Below are 9,583 nucleotides of genomic sequence, written 5' to 3' on the forward strand. Positions count from 1 at the left end.
TCTCTAGTATAGATTGATTAAAGTAAAAATCACAATTTAAAATGAATACTAAGAACATTGCACTCACTTGTAAAGTTACTACATGCGTCGTGAAATTAATGCATTCAAAAAACATAAAAAAATAAAAAATATTTTCACTCACTCCATAATTCGAACTCAAATATTGCATTCATTCATCAATATAATGCATCCATCGTAGATCTTACTACTAAATGACTAAGATGAAAGTTTTCTCACTTGAACCTCTCCATATATATATTATATATATATATAAAAGCTCAGCCTGAGCCATTAGGATCCATTTGGCGGGAAAATGGTCCACCTCTTTAACCAATGTATTTCCGTTTGTGAAGAAGTCTGCGTGTAATTGTGCTAATATTCAGAGGTTTTTTTGTTAACCTATATAATTGCCTTGATAATCAAGATTTGAGCATTAAAAGCATCTGATTTGTAATAAACTTGGGCCCCAAACATGGAGCCAAAATTCAAATTTCAAAATTGTCTGGAATTTACCTATAAATAGAACCAGAATCTCTTCATTTCCTCAGTTCAGTTTCAAAAGGTTTGTAAAAAAAATTGCAGATATTCTGTTCTTCTCTTTCAAAATTTGTTTCTTTCAAAAAATGGTTTTCGTTTTAATCTCTTCATTTCCTATGTTCATTTTCTAAAAGGTTTTCCAAAAAATTTAACTGGTAGTTTGTTCTTTTCTTCCAAAGCATCTTTTTTTCTGAAAGAATAGGATTTTCTATTTTAAAATGCAAGATTCTAAAGTATATTTGATAGATGTTTATAATCTTTTGTGTTTGATTTTATTATATACATCACATAAACATTGTCAGTGTATAACATTGTTTACAAAATATGTGATCACAGTTTGTATATCATTGAAAACTGAAAAGAGATCAGCTTGAAAAAAAAACTGAAATAGAGATTACAGTTTGTTTTATCACGTACTGTTCCAAATATTTCTGAAACAAGTAATTTTAACATTGGAAAGATAATTCTAAAAGAATTATCTGTTCACTGTTCGTATACCTTTTCTCCTGTTGTATTTGTTGGAAAGCTGAAACCTGTGTTACAAATATTTCTATTATAGCTATAAATACAGAAAATGTTGTTTGTATACCTTTACTCCTGTTGTCTTTATTGGAAAGCTGAACACCTGTGTGTTACAAATATTTGTATTATAGCTATAAATACAGAAAATGTTGTTTGTTGTATACTTCTACTCATGTTGTCTTTGCTGAAAAACTGTGTTATGAATATTTCTATTATAGCTATAAGTACATAAAATGTTGTTTTATCCTGTACCTTTACTCCTAATCTCTTTGTTGGAAAGCTGATGACTGTTTCAAATATTTGTATTTTAGCTATAAGTAGAACAGATGCTCTATGTAAATTCTAAATATTACAAAATGTTGCAAATACTAAGTGAATATTTTTTTGCATGACTGCAGATATTTGAAGACATAATGGCACCTATTTATACGAAGATTGTCGATTTGCATCCGTCTGTCAAATTCAATGATAAAAGTGAGATGTATTCGTTGCTATGGCACTAAGTATGGAGTGGACCAATCATCTATTGAATATATTGTCCATGATAGTGAGGTTATATCAAGTAGCTAATGTACGATCTGTTGTATTAAAAATGCATATGGTCTAGCGGAGTATTATTTTCTTCTTAAGATGTGCTGCAGATAAAAAGTAATTAATAAACTTTCTAAAATTGCTCATGATGTAGTTCATCAAGAAGTGATACATTATGTCAAACATTTGTGCTAATGTTACCTAACTTACTGTTAAGCTTCAAAATATTTACACAAGTTAAAAAGATGCATTTCAGATATTAAATACATTATGTGTAACATATACAATATTTTCAGGCAAATGTGTTTAGATTAAGAAAAGTCCGAATTGGCAGTAAAATTTAAAATCTTCTAAACTGCAATACTGTAGCCTCTTTATGATATTACAGTTATAGTGTTTTAGTTACATAGTTATATACTCCCTCCGTCCCAAACGAAAGTCCTGTTTTCATTTTTGGGCTGTCCCAAACGAAATGTCCTGTTTCTTTTTTGGCAATACACTCTCTCTCTATACTTAATATTTAGATAATTTCCACTAACCCACTTTATCTACTTTTACACATTTCTTAATCTCCGTGCTCAAAAGAAATAGGACATTTCGTTTGGGACGGAGGGAGTAGATTTTATACAGGTATGTGAAAAAAATGATATAATGGTTAAAGTTATATTTACTGCATATGTTATATGCTTCAGCTTTTATATGTGTCCTAAATTGTGCATGAATTATTATAGGGCACAAGGATTCACTTGACTATACCACGTGGTCAGTGTGCTGCATTTAGAAATATCATGAAAGAAGATGTTGTTGTTCGATTAGACATTTCTTCGTCAGAAACAACAATTCGGGAAGTTGTTCCCAAAAAGTCAGATGTCAGCATGCATTGATCCTGAATTTCCTATTCACAAATTCATTTTCAAGGATTTCAAAGAGATAAATGCTATTGAAGATGCTAAAGAGGAGTGTTGTTTGGTAAATAGTTTTACATCTTATTTGATGTGTCATATATATAATGCTTATTAAATCTTTTTTAATATTGGATATATGAACCTGTAGATATTATTGGAGTGTTGGTGGAAAAGGGGTTTATTAAAGATCAGAACAATGCGAAGCTCATAGAGCTTGTGCTTGAGGATTCCAGGCAAGTTTAACATTCTTTATTTTCTGTTTAGTCCTTTTATTTGGAATCTGAATTGTTTTTTACATATACAGTCACAATAAATGTATTGTACTCTTTGGGAGGAATATGTCGACTCATTCCGAATGCAAGCCAGAAATGAACAAACATGCTGCCATTGTTATAATACAATTTTGCAGGCCAACAGTTTACAAGGGTAAAGGTTAAATCTTATATCAGTTTATTCCTTATTTTATTTGTCTTATTAATTCATGTATTAAAATGTATATTGTAGGTGATGTGCGTGTATGCACGAGCATAAATGTTTCTAGGCTGTTTGTGAATTGTGATATTGAGGAGATAACTAAATTCAGGGAGCTGTAAGTATTGCATTTGCAGTGAACTATTTTATGTACATATTATTTAAATTGAGAGAAACTTATAATTTATGTTTTATATGATTCAGTATTTGTAGAGATAGTTCTTTCAAAAAACACACTGTCTATGGATTTGGAAGCTGTGAAAGAGGACGTGTCTGCTGATGAAACACTAACTAGGGTTATTGATGAAATTGTCACAAATGAGGTATTGTTTCTTCTACAACCAATGCTGATTTAATATTTTTATCTGATATGTTACTTGTACTTAACTTAAATTTATTAAAATTATGTAGAATGTAGTTGACTCTACAAACAATGTGTCACTTTTGGTTTTGGGATAAAGAATGCATTACTTTGCTTGGAAAGAAGGCTTCGGAGGTACAGCTGAAAGGGAATGAGGTAATGCACATGGAGAATTTAATGTACATCTCACTATAGTAGGCAGTAAAGGTAAGTAAATATGCATTTTTAATTGTTAAATAAGCAAATGTGTTGGTTTCTGTTTTTCGCATATGCATGTTTCTTCTAAAATACATCTTTTACGACTAGATTATTAATATTGTTCCAAAAGTTATTGAGGAAATGTGATATATTATTAATTTATTTACTTTTTCAACTTTTATAGGTTGGTCACTTTGAAATTATACCTAAGGAAATTGAAAGTGCTCTTATCGGGAAGACTATCCTGTTCAAAATGCAGCTTAGAGCTGATATCAAAACACTAAACGACAGGCCATACACTGTTCTAAAAATATGCAGCAATCCAGATGTGTGGGTAAGTATGCTTCTAAGAGTAAGGATTCTGAAGGAGAACCCGAGGATGAAGATTCTCAAAAATCTTTTGAAGAGGAGTGTGAGGGACTGCCCCAGATCACAACTATGCCAATTCTCTCTGGAAATAGAAAGGTGATCAGTTGGGACTTTGTTCTCTCTTGATATAAAAATTATGCATCTTATTTGTACTTAAGTTTGTTTATTTTGTTTCAGGTTCGTTTGCAAGCCAAGCTAACTCTTCTATTATACGAGACAATGAGTTGGTTGGAGATTATGCAAGGACTTTAAGATGTTCTGTGAAGAGAAATTTGGCAAAAGAATTTGAGGCATCTGTGGGTGAGAAGAAGGTGAAGATGGCTGTTGTGAAGATTGAGAAGGATTAGTAATAGGCATTAGCTTAGCTATGGAATTGTTCTAGGTATTATAATGTATTTTCTGGAACCTTGTGTCATCTTACTTAGCTTTTGGCCACTTTTGTTTTTGTAAAAATTATGTAAGTAGATGACTGCTATGTGATGTGCAATATATATATGCACTGATGTGTCAAATGCAGTAGGATGACATTTGTACAAAGGATAATATTAGCCTATTTTGTAATGAAATATTATCTTGCTACTAAAATATTGAGTACATTTTCACTGTACTGTTATTTTACCTTAAGTGTTTTAAGTTACTATAGTTTTTAGTTTTACATCAAGTTAAAAAAGAATTCAAATTAATGATTTTCATCTTACTGTTTTCTTTATGCTAAGTGTTTTGAGTTAGTAAAGTTTTAGCTTTACATGAAGTTAAATTACAATTTGAAAGAATTCTTTTAGGCCTTTTGGTAGCTATCATATAGATATTTATTTATCAAGAATCATGAAACTACTTATTACAACTACAAAATTTAAAAACTTAAGTGTAATTAAAAATTTCTTAAGGATAATTGAAATAACTGCAGATGATATAAAGGCCACCAGGCAGGCCATCTCCGTGATCACTGGGCAGATCACACTCCAACACATCAAATAAACCATCAAATATTTTTCATATATATTCATTTTAGATGTGGAAATATATTGAATGTGTCACGAATTTGATAAATTTGCAGATAAAGTAAAGGCCACCAGCCAGGCCACCTGCATGATCACCGGGCAGATCACACTCCAGCACATCAAATAAACAAACAAATATTCTTTAAATAACTAACCTGATTATAATGATTTATAGTGTGAGCAGCAATTGTATTAGATTCCCTTAAGTACTCAGAATCGAATAAAACTGGTGGTTTCTGATTTGGCAGCGAGACCGTCCTGCAAAAGATGATCATAATTTATAAAATTTACAAAGGAAGATGTTCATAATTATTCAAGGTTTATAAACATTTAATCAGTTGGTGAAAATTGCAAGTATAATCTTTATTACATGAACCATTATACCCCAAGTGCATGTATGGTGATCATGTAAAATCTAAAGTCTAAGTTTTTGCACTTTAAATTTCACTTTATATGGGAAAGAAATGAAATAAATTAGAATTTATATATATATAATATAGTTAAAAATAAGTTCTCTATACACTAGATATAAAATATTAAGTATCATTTTGTTATCCATTAATTAAATGTATCCGTGCTTATAGAATTTGCTTTAACCAAGTATTTTTTTTAAAATTAAACATAAAAATACTTTTGTTTTGATTGGTAAGAATAAAGAATTACATATCTGTGTAATTGTATTATCCAAAGGTAATGTATGAAAAAGCAATAGCTACTTTTTGGAGCCTCTATGACAGATTATCACCCACTGCAACTGAGATACTTGCTGTTCAAGAATGCACTTTAGTTTTTCAATTCTTATGGTTATGACCGATGGATATATATTTTCCAGCTCTCATATAAATAGAAAATCCAGTTAGATCTTATTTTACAAAATTTGCAGCTTCATCTAAGAATTCTCAGAGAGAGAGTGTAATTGAAATTCAAGGTTCAATATATTCATTCATAGTTTCTCATTTATTTCATAAATATTAAGTATAATTATTGCAAACACTAACTATTTTATGCATTTTCGCAGGTATGTGAAAATGAGAAAATTGACAAAATCTCTAAAGTTTAGTGGAAAGAAAGTGAATACAGATAAAAATGTTACAGGTATTATGAGAAAGAATACTTATCTTCGTGTTGGTTATTTATCTTTAGTTTATGTAAGTTAGTCCACCGACTTCTTCGTCTCTGTCTAAGTAACAGATCATCCTGTGTTTGTTTTTGTGTATCGATTGTTTTGAATTGCTGTCATACATGTTTTGAAAAATAACATTAGTATAGAAATTTATGAGTACATCTAAATATGTGAGAAAAACAAATTAGATACTTATCTTCAAAACTGGTAATCCTGATTCCTTGAGATGTTTATCAAAATTGGCTTATTCGAATTCTCCATCCAACAGGGTACCTATCATTGTTAGGTTAAAAATGAAGTCAGTATAGTGAAATGTTGATAAATAATGGATAGATCTATATTAAAACTTAGAAAAATAGCGAGATTTACACCTTTTTGTTCTTCTTTCGAACCGAGATTTACACCGTCGGTCTCTGTGAGGGTAAGAGCAGCTCTTTCAGTGAGGGATTGTGAGGGAGGGATTGCAAGTGAGGGGTTATGAGGGATTGTGAGGGAACCGAGATTTACGCCAGTTTCAGTGAGGGATTTGAGGGATTGTTTTTGTTCTTTCATTGAGGGATTGTAACGCTATGTTTATCAGCAGCCACCCAACCATCCAATCATCTTTAATATTTAATTAATTTCTCTCTCTTTCACATCACTATATTTATTCCAACCCAACCACCTTTATTTTTGTTGATTTATCAATGACCACTCCAACCACCCGACCACCCAACCACAACATTATATATAATTATTTTATTATTATTTTAATCGTAATAATTTTACTTATATTAAATATAAATTAAAATATTACAAAAAAATTAAAAGGAAAAAAACAAATTAATAAAAATTTAAATTACGACAAACTAAAAATATAAACTACAGCAATGCAAACTCGAAATAGGAAAAAAAAATACATACTAAGCATTTAATTATCATCGCCAAACTTTTGCCAAATGTGTTCGATCAAGTCATTCTTTGAAGCAAGTTTGACCTTTGGCTTTTGGGTAAACAGATATATGCCTAGGGTCTAAGAGAATGTATGTAATCAGCAGTGACTGATTTTGGCTTTGGAATTCTCTTCTTCGATTAAAGCTTTGTGGCGGTTAAGCTTTAGGCTGAGTAGCAATTTCTGCAGAGCTTCAGCTTATGTCGTTGAATCGGTGAAGGTTGAAGTGATCCTCGAGCGCTATTTGTAGGAGAACTCTTGAATAGATCCGTTGGCGTAAATCGTCCTCAAGATTTCTTCCGTTGGAGAGCAATTCGAATTTGGGCTGAGGCTTCAATCTTCGAGGTTCCTTGTCTGTGTGGAAACGGCTCTCTTTGATGGACAGGAGATGTGACATATCTGAAAAGTAACCACCAGATAGGAATGACCTCTGCAGAGATAAGATATTCTGAGATCTCTGCATTTAATGCGGCTGTACTTGTGCGTACGTGGTTTCCTCTGAACGTTGGAAGATCAGTCCTAGGAGGAATGTTCAACTGATACTTGACTTTAGTATCAGTCCTTTGCGCGCATTAAATAATCAGTCTTCAACTGATTCTTCAACTGATACTTCAGTTGGTATCTGCAGTCTTCAGTCTTCAGTCTTCGTTCTTCAGTCTTCAGTCTTCGACACCGCAACTAAACTAGAAACGAACTCTAACACTTGAGTTCAAAATGATTCTAGTCTATTACATATAAGTCCTATGAATTTTGGTATCATCAAAACAAGGGTTAGGATATTCCACAAGGTTCCCAACAATTTCCCTCTTTTTGATGATGCCAAAACCACACAGCAGTTCTAGACAGCAAAAAGACTGAACTCACAGTACAAGTTCTAAACAAGGGGTGAAAACAGTTCCACCTTAACAATAGAACCTAAAAACTTGTACTTAGAGTAAGAACAAAAACAGTTCTAAAAACAGAACAAAAAGAAGACAGAAAAACCATAATCAGAGCCTGGACAAAGAGTCATTGTCTTCAGGTTGAGATCAATAAGAAGTTCATTTCATTAAAAAGGACTGATAAGCCATCAGTCGAGGTACAGAGCAAGACTTACATTGGAGTAAAAAGAAAAACAAAAACATCATGGGAAACCCATGGACTCCAGCAGTCTGCTTGGCTGCGCCTTGAACTTCTTGATCTTCATCTTCTGTCTTCGTGTCTTCGTGTTCCTAAGCTTGTTCCACTCTCACTTGTTTTCCGTTGAATTGAGGTCTCTTCTGAAACGTAATCCTTACAACTTCTGGTGATCCTTTGCTGTTCCATCATCAGTCAAGATTTAGAGGACAGGAGCTACCTTAGAGAAGGTTTCTCTCTGGCTTCCAAACTTTTCCCCTTTTTGGCAACATCAAAAAGAGAGCTGACGACAGAGGCTATGATAAGACGGTACCCAACTCTGAGTCTCAGAAGCTCGTGATAAGATTTGAGAACAGAGTGAGTCCGGATAAACAGAAGAGGAGAACGCCAGTGGGGAGGTGATGAGATGAGGAGACGGAGAAGTGGAGGAGGACAAGAAAACGTAGAAGGCGGAAGATAGAAGAAGGCTGCCTTGGAAGAAGGAGAGGGCTGCCTTATGAGATGAAGATCAGGTTAGTGAATTGGAAAGAAGGAAAGGAGAGAAGAATGGGCGTGAGAAGGAAGAATCGAAGCGGTGGCAGCTGAGAAGACTAATACCGTCGACTCGCCGACCCGGAGTCTGTGAAGAATAGACCCGGTGCGGCTGAAGATACCGGCTAACAACAAGAGAGGTCTCGTTGTTTGTTGCAAGCCAGGGAGGAGCACGATATATGCCATAAGGAATATCTCCTCCAGAAGCGGTGAAGCTTCTTGGTGCCAGGCATGAGAATGGAAGACACTCGCTTCGCTGGATATAAGTGAGGGTAGAGCAAACTTTGACGTCAGAGAGACGTTGAGATCCAATAGAAGGGTCCGGTGAAGACCAAGTATGTGAGCGTCATTCTTCCACTCCATGACTTTGCAGTCATAGATTTCTCCTTTAGTCGGAACAATTTTTCTCTGCAACTTTTTAAACAATTGAAACTTTTTCTCACAGTGAAGGCTGTGGAGAGTTGTTAGTTGGTGCAGAAAAATATTGAAGACAACATGGTATAAATAGACAAGATTTGAACCATGTAAGAAGATGAAAGGTTTTTCGAAAACTGTGCTTAAAATGTATTTGAAGAGAAAATTCGCGTCCGCCGTCACTGCGAGGGACTGCGTCTTCAAAAAGTTGAAAAGCATCATTACATACTGTCATGTCAATGAGCTTTTCAAGAAATTTTATTGCAGAGGCACAAAGGTTGGAAAGATTTTTGGCAAAAAGATCAGGACAAGTTCAATCAAAACAGATTTTCACTTTATAAAAATCTTGTCCTTCTCGGATATTCCATTTTCCAACAATTCCAACAATCAGTTAAAGTTTTTGAAAGAAACTGATCAGTTAGAGAAAAGATTTTGAACTAAAAACTTAAAGCTCATAACTGAAATAACTGATTTTGAAAGAACAAGTATATAAAATACTTACTGATCAACTGAACATCGTAGTCAGTTGATACCACGTGATCCTGGTTGATTCATCAGGATGATTTCTTCTTC

At 33.4% G+C, this 9,583-nt stretch overlaps 1 long non-coding RNA gene across 2 annotated transcripts; it reads right to left on the bottom strand.

Moving 5' to 3' along the window:
• Positions 1–851: 851 nt before the first annotated feature.
• LOC131014053 (uncharacterized) lies at positions 852–6,595 on the bottom strand. 2 transcript variants are annotated; one of them, XR_009097997.1, is made up of 3 exons: positions 6,390–6,595; positions 5,051–6,291; positions 852–1,512 (listed from the first exon to the last, which is right to left on the bottom strand). It is a non-coding gene; the product is annotated as an uncharacterized LOC131014053 (long non-coding RNA). The 2 variants fall into 2 exon arrangements; XR_009097996.1 differs by lacking the exon at positions 852–1,512 and adding an exon at positions 4,773–4,979.
• Positions 6,596–9,583: the final 2,988 nt, after the last annotated feature.

The sequence above is a fragment of the Salvia miltiorrhiza genome, chromosome 3, assembly GCF_028751815.1.
Source record: "Salvia miltiorrhiza cultivar Shanhuang (shh) chromosome 3, IMPLAD_Smil_shh, whole genome shotgun sequence".
Lineage (NCBI taxonomy): Eukaryota > Viridiplantae > Streptophyta > Magnoliopsida > Lamiales > Lamiaceae > Salvia > Salvia miltiorrhiza.